This window comes from Neolamprologus brichardi, chromosome 17 (genome assembly GCF_056152115.1).
Source record: "Neolamprologus brichardi isolate AB-2024 chromosome 17, ASM5615211v1, whole genome shotgun sequence".
NCBI lineage: Eukaryota > Metazoa > Chordata > Actinopteri > Cichliformes > Cichlidae > Neolamprologus > Neolamprologus brichardi.
The window spans coordinates 36,757,075-36,768,454 of record NC_142120.1 but is presented as its reverse complement, the minus strand read 5'-3'; the positions used below and the strand labels follow the sequence as shown (position 1 = coordinate 36,768,454).

General features: G+C 39.3%; 2 pseudogenes across 2 annotated transcripts; one reads left to right on the top strand and one right to left on the bottom strand.

Moving 5' to 3' along the window:
* The first annotated feature begins 259 nt into the window (after nucleotides 1-259).
* LOC148098031 (uncharacterized) lies at nucleotides 260-4,208 on the top strand (annotated as a pseudogene). The gene is made up of 7 exons (XR_015716659.1): nucleotides 260-574; nucleotides 764-1,429; nucleotides 1,923-1,968; nucleotides 2,320-2,411; nucleotides 2,501-2,621; nucleotides 2,739-3,012; nucleotides 3,333-4,208. The product of XR_015716659.1 is annotated as an uncharacterized LOC148098031 (transcript).
* Nucleotides 4,209-4,408: 200 nt separating this feature from the next.
* Nucleotides 4,409-8,229, bottom strand: LOC148098030 (uncharacterized; annotated as a pseudogene). Its single transcript, XR_015716658.1, has 13 exons — nucleotides 7,726-8,229; nucleotides 7,422-7,561; nucleotides 6,960-7,185; nucleotides 6,772-6,847; nucleotides 6,366-6,649; nucleotides 6,248-6,283; nucleotides 6,067-6,140; nucleotides 5,889-5,966; nucleotides 5,416-5,621; nucleotides 5,235-5,334; nucleotides 4,975-5,137; nucleotides 4,766-4,872; nucleotides 4,409-4,674 (listed from the first exon to the last, which is right to left on the bottom strand). The product of XR_015716658.1 is annotated as an uncharacterized LOC148098030 (transcript).
* Between the last annotated feature and the right edge of the window lie 3,151 nt (nucleotides 8,230-11,380).

The window sequence follows — 11,380 nt, the reverse complement described above, 5'->3', positions numbered from 1 at the left end:
ATTGCAGATGCAAGTGTTGCATTTTGAGGAGAAATTTATTTTGAGCGTACAAAAGCTGAATTTGAGTGAACAAAATTCATTGCTGCGTGCAAAAAACGTTTTTCAGTGTTTGCGCTTATCCATATACACACACAATAGCACCCCCTCTCGCTCAGTTTTTTCATTTGCACTTGCTCGCAATGTGTTGCTTGCGCTCACAACATTCTCTGCTTCGTACGCTCAACTTTCTGTACACCGTTGTAAGTGTGCCACAAATCCAACCAATCACAGACTTGGTTTCAAAAATTCTGATTGGCTCTTACGGTCTCCAATCAGCTCGCTAGCTACTGCCTTCCGGAAACACTGTCCGAAATGTAGCTAAATCCAGCTAAACTCTATCAAACACCAATTTGCGGATAATATCTTTAATTATTTAATTTAAAATATATTATTTTTTAAGACTATTATTGGTGCAATGTAGTTGCATCATACAACCATGCCAGCTGACTAATTTTTCCAAATTATATTTGAGTAGCTCTCTTTTATGTCGTCGAATACTGAGCAGCAGCACGAAAACAGCATGTCCCGGCCACATGTAAGTAATATAAAATCATTTTGTACATTATTATTCGCTTGATAACTGACGTTAGCTAATTTGCAAACTATGCAAACTTGAAAAATGATGTACCTCATGTAGTTCGTTTTATGGGTTGTTTATTTTTGTCTGAGATACATCATTTCATTGTATTTTTCTAACTACTTGTCCATTTGCTGCTTTTAACAGGACATACTGAGACAGCAAATGATGCATAGACTCCTCTCTAAACTGGAAGCTGCTTTAAACCAACAACCACTAAATCTGGATTATTTGGAGTTCTTGACTCGTCATGAGCTTGTTCTGTTTGAATCTTTCTCTCAGCAAATAGGCGGTCTGTCAGAGATTACAGAGGCTCTACAAAACGTTTATCATCTGGTTCAGTGTGAAATTAACATCAGCTCTGTGGCCATTATTGAACTGGAAACAGAAGTTGGTCTGGGACCTGGCCACCCCAAAATCGTACTAGAGAGAGAAAAACTCAAGAACTTGTTGGACACTCAGCTGCATTGCTAAATGTCTTGGTGTTTCAAGAAGAACAATCTACAGGAGGATGCAAGAATTTGACTTGTCTGTGAGAGGAACATACAGCACAATGAATTACCAAGAGCTGGACAACATCATATCGGCTATCAAAAATCAGATGCCAAATGCTGGCTATCGAATGGTTCAAGGACATTTGGTTTCTATGGGTCTCCGTGTTCAGTGGTGGAGAATGATGGCCTCCATGCATCGAGTTGATGCTGTAGGGATCTTCAAACGGATCACAGAACTAGGCTGTGTTGTGCGAAGAAGCTACTCGGTGCGAGGCCCTCTCTCCCTGGTCCACGTAGACACAAATCACAAGCTAATAAGGTAAAATACCCACTTATATAGCTCTAACACAAGTTGGGCAGAAAGATGCAGGTTATACTTTAAATCTGCTTTAATCAACTTTATCTGATAGGTCTTTCAGTGTATTTATAATATTTTAAAAAGCACTTGATAGAGTAATATTAAGTAAAAGTATTACAGGATGTGTAAGATAACCAGTAATATTGTTAATTGTAAATTTTCTTGAGCAATTATTTACACTTTGTATGTCAATATTTTCCATGATAACAAGCCTATCAACACATAATATGGTAAGTGCTCCAGAAAAATTAAAAAAAAAAATCATGACAAGAGAACTAAAATATTTAGTCTCATTGAACTTATAAACATATAAAAATGTTGGTATTATTTTCAGCACACCTGACAAGTGTCCAGTTTAAGTCAGTGGCAAGTGTGCATACTGAAAAATGTTTTTTCAATGTCTTACATGTTCTGCAAATCAAGCCTTAGTGAGATTGTTTTCCCTCTGAAACAGGTACAATGGTGTGATCTTTGGTGGAGTGGATGGCTACTCAAGGAAGGTAAAATTTCAACTGTTATGTAGAATATTTGGTAGTTTTGAAATGAGAGCTTTATTAGGTTATTTTTTATGAACATCAATTATTCAGTAAGCCAACATAGTGGACGATTTGCAATTTTTTTTTTTAATTTATAATCAGTTCTTTACAAAAAAGGTTCAACTAAAAGGCCATTTTCATTTTTTGATAAGTACTACCAATATTGATGTATAGACTACTAAAGCTTTGAATTATGGTTATGAACATAGAACCGTAAAATATTCCTTGAACACTTATTATGAAACTGCATTATTAACTGAAAACTATACATGATCTGAAACCAGATCTTTAATTTTCCATTTGTTTTTACTGCAGGTCCTGTACTTGGATGCAGCAACTAACAACAGGGCAAAAACTGCATTCTCATTTTTCCTGAGATCAGCCCAGCTTCACGGCTTGCCATCAAGGTTTTATGCCCTGATTAAATTTATATGCCAGCAACAAGTTTCATTAAAGAAAACTTTAAAAATTCCTTAAAAATGTATTTTTATCATAGGGTTAGGGCAGATCAAGGAGTAGAAAACCTCGACATTGCACATTTCATGTTTGCCACAAGAGGAACAGGGAGCAAGTTTCATATCTGGTTTCATATCTGGAAAGAGTGTCCACAATCAGAGGTTAGTCTTTTGATGTTTTTTATATTATTATTGGCTGCATGGGTAGATTGTTGTAGCAGTTCTGATATTGATTTGAAGCATGAAATACCTGAAATCCAAATTCAAATGTATTTACAGAGTAGAACGGCTTTGGCGTGATGTCTGGATTGCAGTCACTAGCAAGTACCATGATATTCTTCACTCACTCGAGGAGGATGGCCTGCTTGACATTTCAGATGTCATTCATCTCTTTGGTGTCCACTACATCTTTGTCCCTCGACTCCGAGCAGATCTTGTCACCTTTGTTGGAGGATGGAATAATCATCCCCTCAGGACAGAAGGTGGTCTCACTCCTGAACAGCTCTGGTGTATGGGACATCTACAAGAGCTGGACGAGGGCGAGAGACTTGAGGTACCAGATCATAATCTGATTTTTTTTCTTTTTTTTAATTTAAATGTTGAATTTCAAAATTTTAGTTAGCAGTTAACTCTGCTCTTCTAAAATTAACAAATTAAACACTTGTAGCACATCTGGGAGATGCTTCTGGTGATTTTATACTTTCTTGCTTATCAATTACCACTAATCTAAATTACAGTAAGAAGAACATGAAAACAAAGGCATTCTTTTTAAATTGTTGTATTTAATGGAAAAAACGCTTACACAAAATAACATTCCTCCCAAAAGTACCTATTCTGGAATAATGACCATTATATATGTTTGTGGATTTGAAGGAGCTTCAGGATCCAGACATTGACTGGGAGAGTGCTGTACTGCAAGAAGAATCTAACAGCACAGTTGTGGTTCCTGAAGTTGAATGCCCACTGGATGAGGAAACCCTGGAGGGACTTCAGAGAACAATTAATCCCTTGGAACATTCTGAGTCACACGGTCGTGACCTGTACATACAATTCTTGCTACAGGTGTCAAACCAACAGTGACACTTAACATAGACGTGAAAGTCAACGCTCTTTTAAGTTCTCAAATACTGGATTTCTTTGCTAAAACATTCAGATTACAAGTAGACAAGCAAACAAAGCACTTGCTTATTATCTATCAACGTAGGACCCTACACAAAGTTTTGAAGTCTTGTCATTTTCATGAAGCAGCTACGAACATCTTAACAGCTAATGTTTAGAAACATTTTTACTCATTTAGTTTCCAAATTACAAGAGAACAATGTGTTAAACTCTGTGGAATCCACCACCATATCTAACTGCTGCACTCATTATGGTTTTAAACACTGTGTAAGTGTCCAGATGCTGCACTGGAAAAGTCACAGTACAAGTGCATGCACTCACAACTGGGTAACAAATGGAGTGATCTCCCAGCCGCTCCTTACATTCGTGGTCAAACTTGCATGTTATTTTGAAATGTCTCTTTTCATCAGGAAGGATGGGAACATGGGACTGGCCGGTCATCCACTGGAGCACATGGTGGACAGCAAGAGACTCTGATTTTTCACCACCTGCACCGCCGGTGTTTCCATCTGTGATGTTTGAAAATGTTTCTGAAGTCTTTTCTAAATAAAAAGCAATCTGGATTACAATGTTTTAAATTAACAACTAAGAATACTTTCTAGTGCCCTGCATGTTAAAGCAAAAATATTTAACAGATGCATACGGTATACATACAATACTATAGGTATATACAGCTAATACTATGTAGTACCTGATACTTCAATCTCCTGCAAGAAATCTTGCAAAAAATTTATGATCTTCCTCTCAGTTCTCTCCCTAGATGTCCCCTTTTCACTGAAATGTGGTTGGCAGCTCATCATAATGAAATCAGCGTCTGGCTGTAAATAAGGAAATAAAGTACATTATATTATAGATATATTGTTCATTCAAAACTAATAAATACAGGATAACTACAGTACAGATAAGTGGACTGTCTTTGGATCAGACTGAAGCTGCTATGTTAATACTTACTTTGAGGATTTTCCCAGGAACAAACAAACTGTGGCAAGCTTCAGGATTTACAGCCAGCAGGTTCACAAGACCATACAGTTCCATGCCCTTTCGGAGCTGCTGTAGCATTGGAATCAGTCTTGTTGTAGAGTGTAAGACAATGGCACTTAAAACAAACAAACAAAAAAAAACAAAATGAAAAACTAGTTGGGGATGGGGGGATGGGTTAATGATCTCTCTGATTTTTTCTCCCTTACCGGATCATGCTTTCCTTACTATCCATCTTTATCTGGTTTGTGTATCCACAGCTGACAATTTCATCAGCCCACAACATCAGAGACTGTATGTCTGCTGCATCTTCAACCTGGAAATGTATAATGTGAAAGAGGAAATACAGAAGGTTAAAAGTGTTTAAAAACACTATACTCATAATATATCATGTGCGAGAGCTAAACCAGGTGCTCACTTTGCAGATGAGCAGGGAAGATTCCACATCTGCAACGTCCTCCTTAGACAGACAGCTGAAATCCAGCTCTCCTGAGCAGAGGAAATTGTAGCACCATTCTTTGAAAAAGGCAGGAGATGGGCCTCCTTGGGCGAGGCTGACTGCAATTATTTCACCAACAGTTCTGTGTAGACAAATGATTATAATTCATTTTCAGGTAACATTTACAAAAATATCGGATGCGTATTAAATGTGATACACAAAGCTTGTATGTAACCAACCTGAAGTTTTCATTATCAAGATCGGTCAGAGAATACTTGGCGTTTTTGCCCTTGTTCTCAGGTCCTTAAAAGAATCTGCTTTCAATACCTGAAATCATGTCTTTCATACAAAAAATATCTGCATTTTTAGGTTATCCATTATTTATTGACACTAGGACAAAACAGGTAATAGGCAACTCACCACTCAAAAACTCTTTCCTAAGTGCTCCTGTATCCACGCCTGCCTCTCCAATGAAAACCACCCTAAGAACACTGGTGGGAGATGCAGATTTGTTTCTCTGCCACTGGAGAATGCCTCTGTCTGGAAGGTCTTCTCTGTCCACACACAACTTAAATTCTGTTGTGGTGTCGACTTGTTGTTCAAGGCAACGCAATACATCTTCCACGCTTAACAAAAACAGGGTAGAAAACATCCTAAGTTCTCAAAGAAAAATAATCATCTTTAGATTAAAAGAGGCTACCACTTTAAACGTGATTAGAAATTATTGCAGCATGTTCTGTGCAACAACCTTTAACAATAATTTAAAGTAGTGTGATCATAAAATGTTTATATGAAATTAAACCCCAGTTATTGTGTAAAAGATCTTACACATAATTTTAACAAATGGTTCTGCATAATAGTGTGTATATGAACTATAATAGAGCAAAAAGTACCTGTCTGTTGTGCATACTGAAGTTTGAGCTGGTGTCCCTGTAGTTTGGTCATTTTCTTCAGGCACCATGCATTGAAAGCTGTTGACAAAACAAAGTTTAAAAAAAAGAAAGAAATACATATGTTTGCGTGGACTGTTACTGATTAACATTTTTTCATAAACGGCTGAAAATAGATTACCTATCCCCACACAGACTCGCATGGACTGTGATCTCATCTTCAGGAAAGTCCTTAGTGCATATTGGACAAATAACCTACAATTTCAAAAAAGGGGTACATGTTATGCATAGTGGGAAAAAGATCATTACCGATACAAAATTCATTGTAGTTACTATGGTTTTTAGTAATGTGCTAGGTTTACCTTGCATTTGCTTTTCACAATGCATAACTCAGATTCCTGCAGAATCAAAAAACAGTAATTGTGATACTATATTATTTAATCAAAATTGCTCAATTTGATTTCATCAAAATTGTCTCACCTCATCATCATCAGTCTCATCAGGAGAGAATTTTCCTTTGCACGTATTGATGTGTACTGCAAGCATCTGCAGAGGCATAACTTCATTACACTGGTAACATATCTTCTTTGGCATCTTTGAAAAGTGCTGTGAGTCGGGAGGTAGAGGAGATGTGTCTAATGTTTCCTGAAGAGGTACTATGTAAAAAGTGGATTTGCCACCTCCTGACACAGCTTTCAGTGTTTTGACAGAATAGCCTTCTGTTTCAGGTGGAATTACAGTGAGCTTTCGTCGACCACTGCCACCTTTATTGACAGAAAGATAGCATAAACAATCAAGCAGCAAAAGTATCAACTACATAATCATAATGCAGTATGAGCACGCAAGAATGCCAAAAACACACATAAAAACTGAATTAACAACAAACCTGTTGCCTTATGCAAGAGCCATCCTCCACAAAGATATTCCATTTTTGGAAAGGTTTCTTCCAGAAGTCTAGAAATCTTAGTTAAAAACACAGTTAAGCAGAATGGAACACTAAATGGACTGTGGCATATGATTCAGGCTAAATGCGGCTGCCAATGACTGATTTTAATACTGACTATACAAACGTACCTCTGCATGGTCACCATCTTCTGGAAGAGACACTGTTTGTCTCCCCATACCAGCTTGTAGGAGTTCAAGCTCCTCAGCTGGCAAAGGTGTGTAGGATGTGTTTTTTGACAGCAAATAAAAACTGAGGCCTGTGGTCTTACTGCCTGCCTTAACAAGCTGCTTAGTAGATGTTAAACATCTCTTTTTACCACGGCTCAAGTTTGATTTGAAATATCCTGGAAATGATCTGTGGGATGAAAATGCATGAGTTTAAAAAATGCAGTGTTGCATAACATAAGGGTTATTGTTTAATAAAGTTATTAAATATGACATCAGTCCTTAATAGCACATTTTAATTTAAAAATCAATGTTGATAAATCCACAAACCAAATAACTTTAACAGAAAAGATTGCAAAAAGTTTAAAAAAACAACAAAAAAAACCACACACACACACACACACACACACACAAAAAAGCAAAAACCTTGTCATCTCTTGCTGGATAGTCAAATTTCTAGGCTCTGGCTGCCCACTCTCTGTTGGCCTCCCTGAAGGATTTGTGGATATGTTGTTAAGCAGCAAAGACACCAGATTTCTTACTGCTGACTCAACTGCACCATTACCCTAAAAAACATGATTAGGATACATTGCCTCAGTAAGACAACTACGCTGGTAATTACCCATAAGGCTAGCTTAAACTCTACAGCTGCATCTGTAACTACAATTTTACAGCATATTAAACAGAAAGGACAGCAAATTACTAAATTCACAAAAAAAATTAAACTCACCTGATACTGTGGTGTAGTATTATTGGGGCCATTGTTTGATTCTGCCATCTCTTCTTTAGCTGCAGAATAAATCAAAAATCCCTCTATCTGCAAGAAGCGAGGCTGAGTGGACAGTGTTTCCGGTGTCCGGAAGGCAGTAGCTAGCGAGCTGATTGGAGACCGTAAGAGCCAATCAGAATTTTTGAAACCAAGTCTGTGATTGGTTGGATTTGTGGCACACTTATAACGGTGTACAGAAAGTTGAGCGTACGAAGCAGAGAATGTTGTGAGCGCAAGCAACACATTGCGAGCAAGCGCAAATGAAAAAACTGAGCGTGAGGGGCTGCTATTGTGTGTGTATATGGATAAGCGCAAACACTGAAATACGTTTTTTGCACGCAGCAATGAATTTTGTTCACTCAAATTCAGCTTTTGTACGCTCAAAATAAATTTCTCCTCAAAATGCAACACTTGCACCTGCAATTTTTTTTTTACGTGCGCTCAAAATAGTGGCACAAAAATAACGCCATAGATTCTAAGAAGGAGAAAGGGACAGCCTGATATGTCATGTTTTTTCTTCTTCAGTTCTTATTTAATCACATGCTCTTTGATTTATTTGAATCAGATAATAAAGGAGGTTACTGTGGGTGTTGGAGAGGAGAAGGCCCCACTGAAAAAGTCAGATCTTTGCTCTGTGTCACATTTTTACTATGATGAAAATTATTTTTATGTGTACATTTATAAATACACACATAAACATGCATGCACAGTTGTTAGAGTGAATTGTTAAATGTTGTCATTTTTATGCTTACCATCTCTACATTGTTTTAACACTGTGATGAAAGGAATGTCCCCCTCCCCAGCCTCTCGAGGTTCTGGGGGGGCTGTAGTCTTTTATTGCAGATACATCCTGGAAGATCTGTTTCTTGTGATGTTGCTTCCTGCGTTTACGACCCTTTGGTCAGCAGGAAGTCACACACACACACACACACACACACACACACACACACACACACACACACACACATTCTTACTTACATACAGAAGTTCACACATATACATACAATGCCTTGTCTTAGAACCATGTGGGCGTTGCTTTGCTGTGATGTGTTTTGTGTGAACTGTTTCTCAATAAAAGGCAGCAGGAGGAGGCCATCGTCGGGGTCATTTTCGTGTTTGACACAGACGAGGCCTCCCTCGCAAGTAAACGATCGATCGCTGTTGTCTTGTTTTTCTTTCACGGGAATAAGTCCTGGATACAGCGGGGTCTGAGTTTAGACCCAACAACAGTTTTCTCATTTGAAAGTAAATATTTGTCTGAATAGTTGAGCTGAATCAGTTTTTACTGTTATCAAATCCGCTTCTTTTAAATTCTTTCACTGACTCAGTGTGGTCAAAGCTCACAAAATCATCTTTATTCTACATTCCCGGAAAAGGAGAGCTGCAGACGCTAGCAAGCATCCACAGGTCTGAAGCATCACAAGCCAAAACGAGCATAACATAATCAGTCATACGTCACACATAGTTTCAATCAAAACAACTCTGCAGTGCACTCTGCCTAGTTTCACTTTTCTGTCTGCACCGCTTCCTGTTCTCTGCACAAAGCGTGCAGAGTTTCCTGTCAGTACTCTGTGACCTTTTACACACTATATAACTCAACGTGGCGTTTTCCTACACTGGCCCGTATAAAACAATATAAATAGAAAATAAGCACTAAGAATATATATTTATTTCGTAACAGTCCCCCCCCCTTTTCATCTTTCCTAAGAAAGACAACATAATTCCTGATTTATCCCATTAAGTTTACTCGCATGTGAGAATAATAGCCAAAGTATAACAAAAGAAATCCTGCTAAATCCTGAAATCCTGACAGCACCTCGCGTCTACGCCGGGCTGTGAGCTGTCCTACCTTACTTCCTACACCCCTTTTTACCCAGAATCACAGTTTAAACCCACTTCTGACTTTCCTCACTGCTCATATCCAAACAGATATAATTAGCTTTTCCTAGTAAAAGGTCCTAGATTACTTTTGTCAATCTGTGGAAACAGTCTCTATAGAGTTAACCCGTTTCCTCTTTAAAAATTACTCCTGGTTTCTAAGCACACAACTTACAGTGCTCTTAATTGTCCCTTTGCCACCTTTAACGGGTAGACCATATCTGGCATTACCACTGTGTTTGGGCAATTGACATAACATACAAATCATACAAACCATTACTAAAGCTACTCTTCCCATTACTCTTCATTACTTTGTGCTCACACTATAACCTCTGTCTAACAAGCTTTTGACCTTCTTTACAATCGAAACAGCTAATTTTCTGGAACGGGCGATTCTCTGCGCTCTCTGCTTCTTTTGGGGGCCCCTTTCTTGGCCAGATCCGTTCGGTCTGGTGCTTCCTGGATTCTCGCCAACCCCTTCGTGGTTTCGCTGTGGTTCTGGAATTTGCTCCTTCTTCTGTAAAGGACAGAAAATGAAAACACGTCTCTGCGACGCCTCACTAATCTAATATGTTCATCTATTGTTCTTTTAGTTATTCAAAGTTAGTTCAGACTATCATGTTCAGGGCTCTATCATTTATATATGATTAGTCTCAATATTATTTATGTGTGTAAGCGACACTGTTGACAGCCTTTAACACACTTAAAGAGCCGTTTTCACTTCAGGTGTTTCCTGTTCCTCCTCATTCTCTTCACCCTTATCTCTGGAACATCATGAGCACGTCCTGTACCAAGACTGTTGCTATGCAGGTACAAAATGCACTTACAAGCAAAACGTGTCTTACCTCTGACCTAGAAATGAATCTACGTGTTGTCTGTGTCTGTAAGCGTGTTTGCATTGACCTTTGCTGCACTCTAAGTCATTTTCCTTGTGACCTTTTATACACTTTATAACTCAAAGTGGCGTTTTCCTACGCTGGTCTCTATAAAACAATATAAATAGAAAATAAGCACAAAGAATATATATTTATTTTGTAACACTGTGTAAGTTGTAGATTTCTTCCCTTTGTGGAGTCCACAGCTTCATGCAGTCGCTTCAGATGACTTTCTTTTTTTTCTTTGTTTTTCTTGCCTGTCCAATTTGGTTCTTCAGCCGTCAGAATTGTTGTCTGAAGACCAACAAGGAGACCCAATGGATTTACTTTGCCAAATGGATCATCACGGCCTTGCCGTATTGACAGACATCCAGAGGCCCCAGAGTGCGAGAGCCCAAGGAGGACCACCGGAGGGGCATCCATGCCACCCTCCTGGGAAGAGCTGAGGAGAGCCCCAGATGAGGGGTCACCCAGTAGCCACGGAGCAGAAGCCAGAGGGGGCTGCAGTGATGTGCCCACCGGCTCTGCTGGCAGCCAGCTGTGCCAGAATGAACCGAGCCACAGGGCCAGAGGCCGGATGCCCGAGGGCCCCCTTTGCCCCAGAAGAGGCCTGACCGAGCAACAGGCACCAGGCCCCGCAAAGTAGTCACCGGGAGTGAGCTGGTACATACCTGAGCGCCCAGCCCCGGACACCAAGAACAACCAACGCACCGACCCCTGAGAGCATCAGTCACTGGCAGGGAGTGTGGTGAGGGGAGACAGGCCTTGGAGGGCCTGGGAGTTCCCAGAGAGGTGGAGTGTAAGACCCGACCTGACATATAGACACAGACAAACAGGCACACAGACACAGACATGCATTCCCA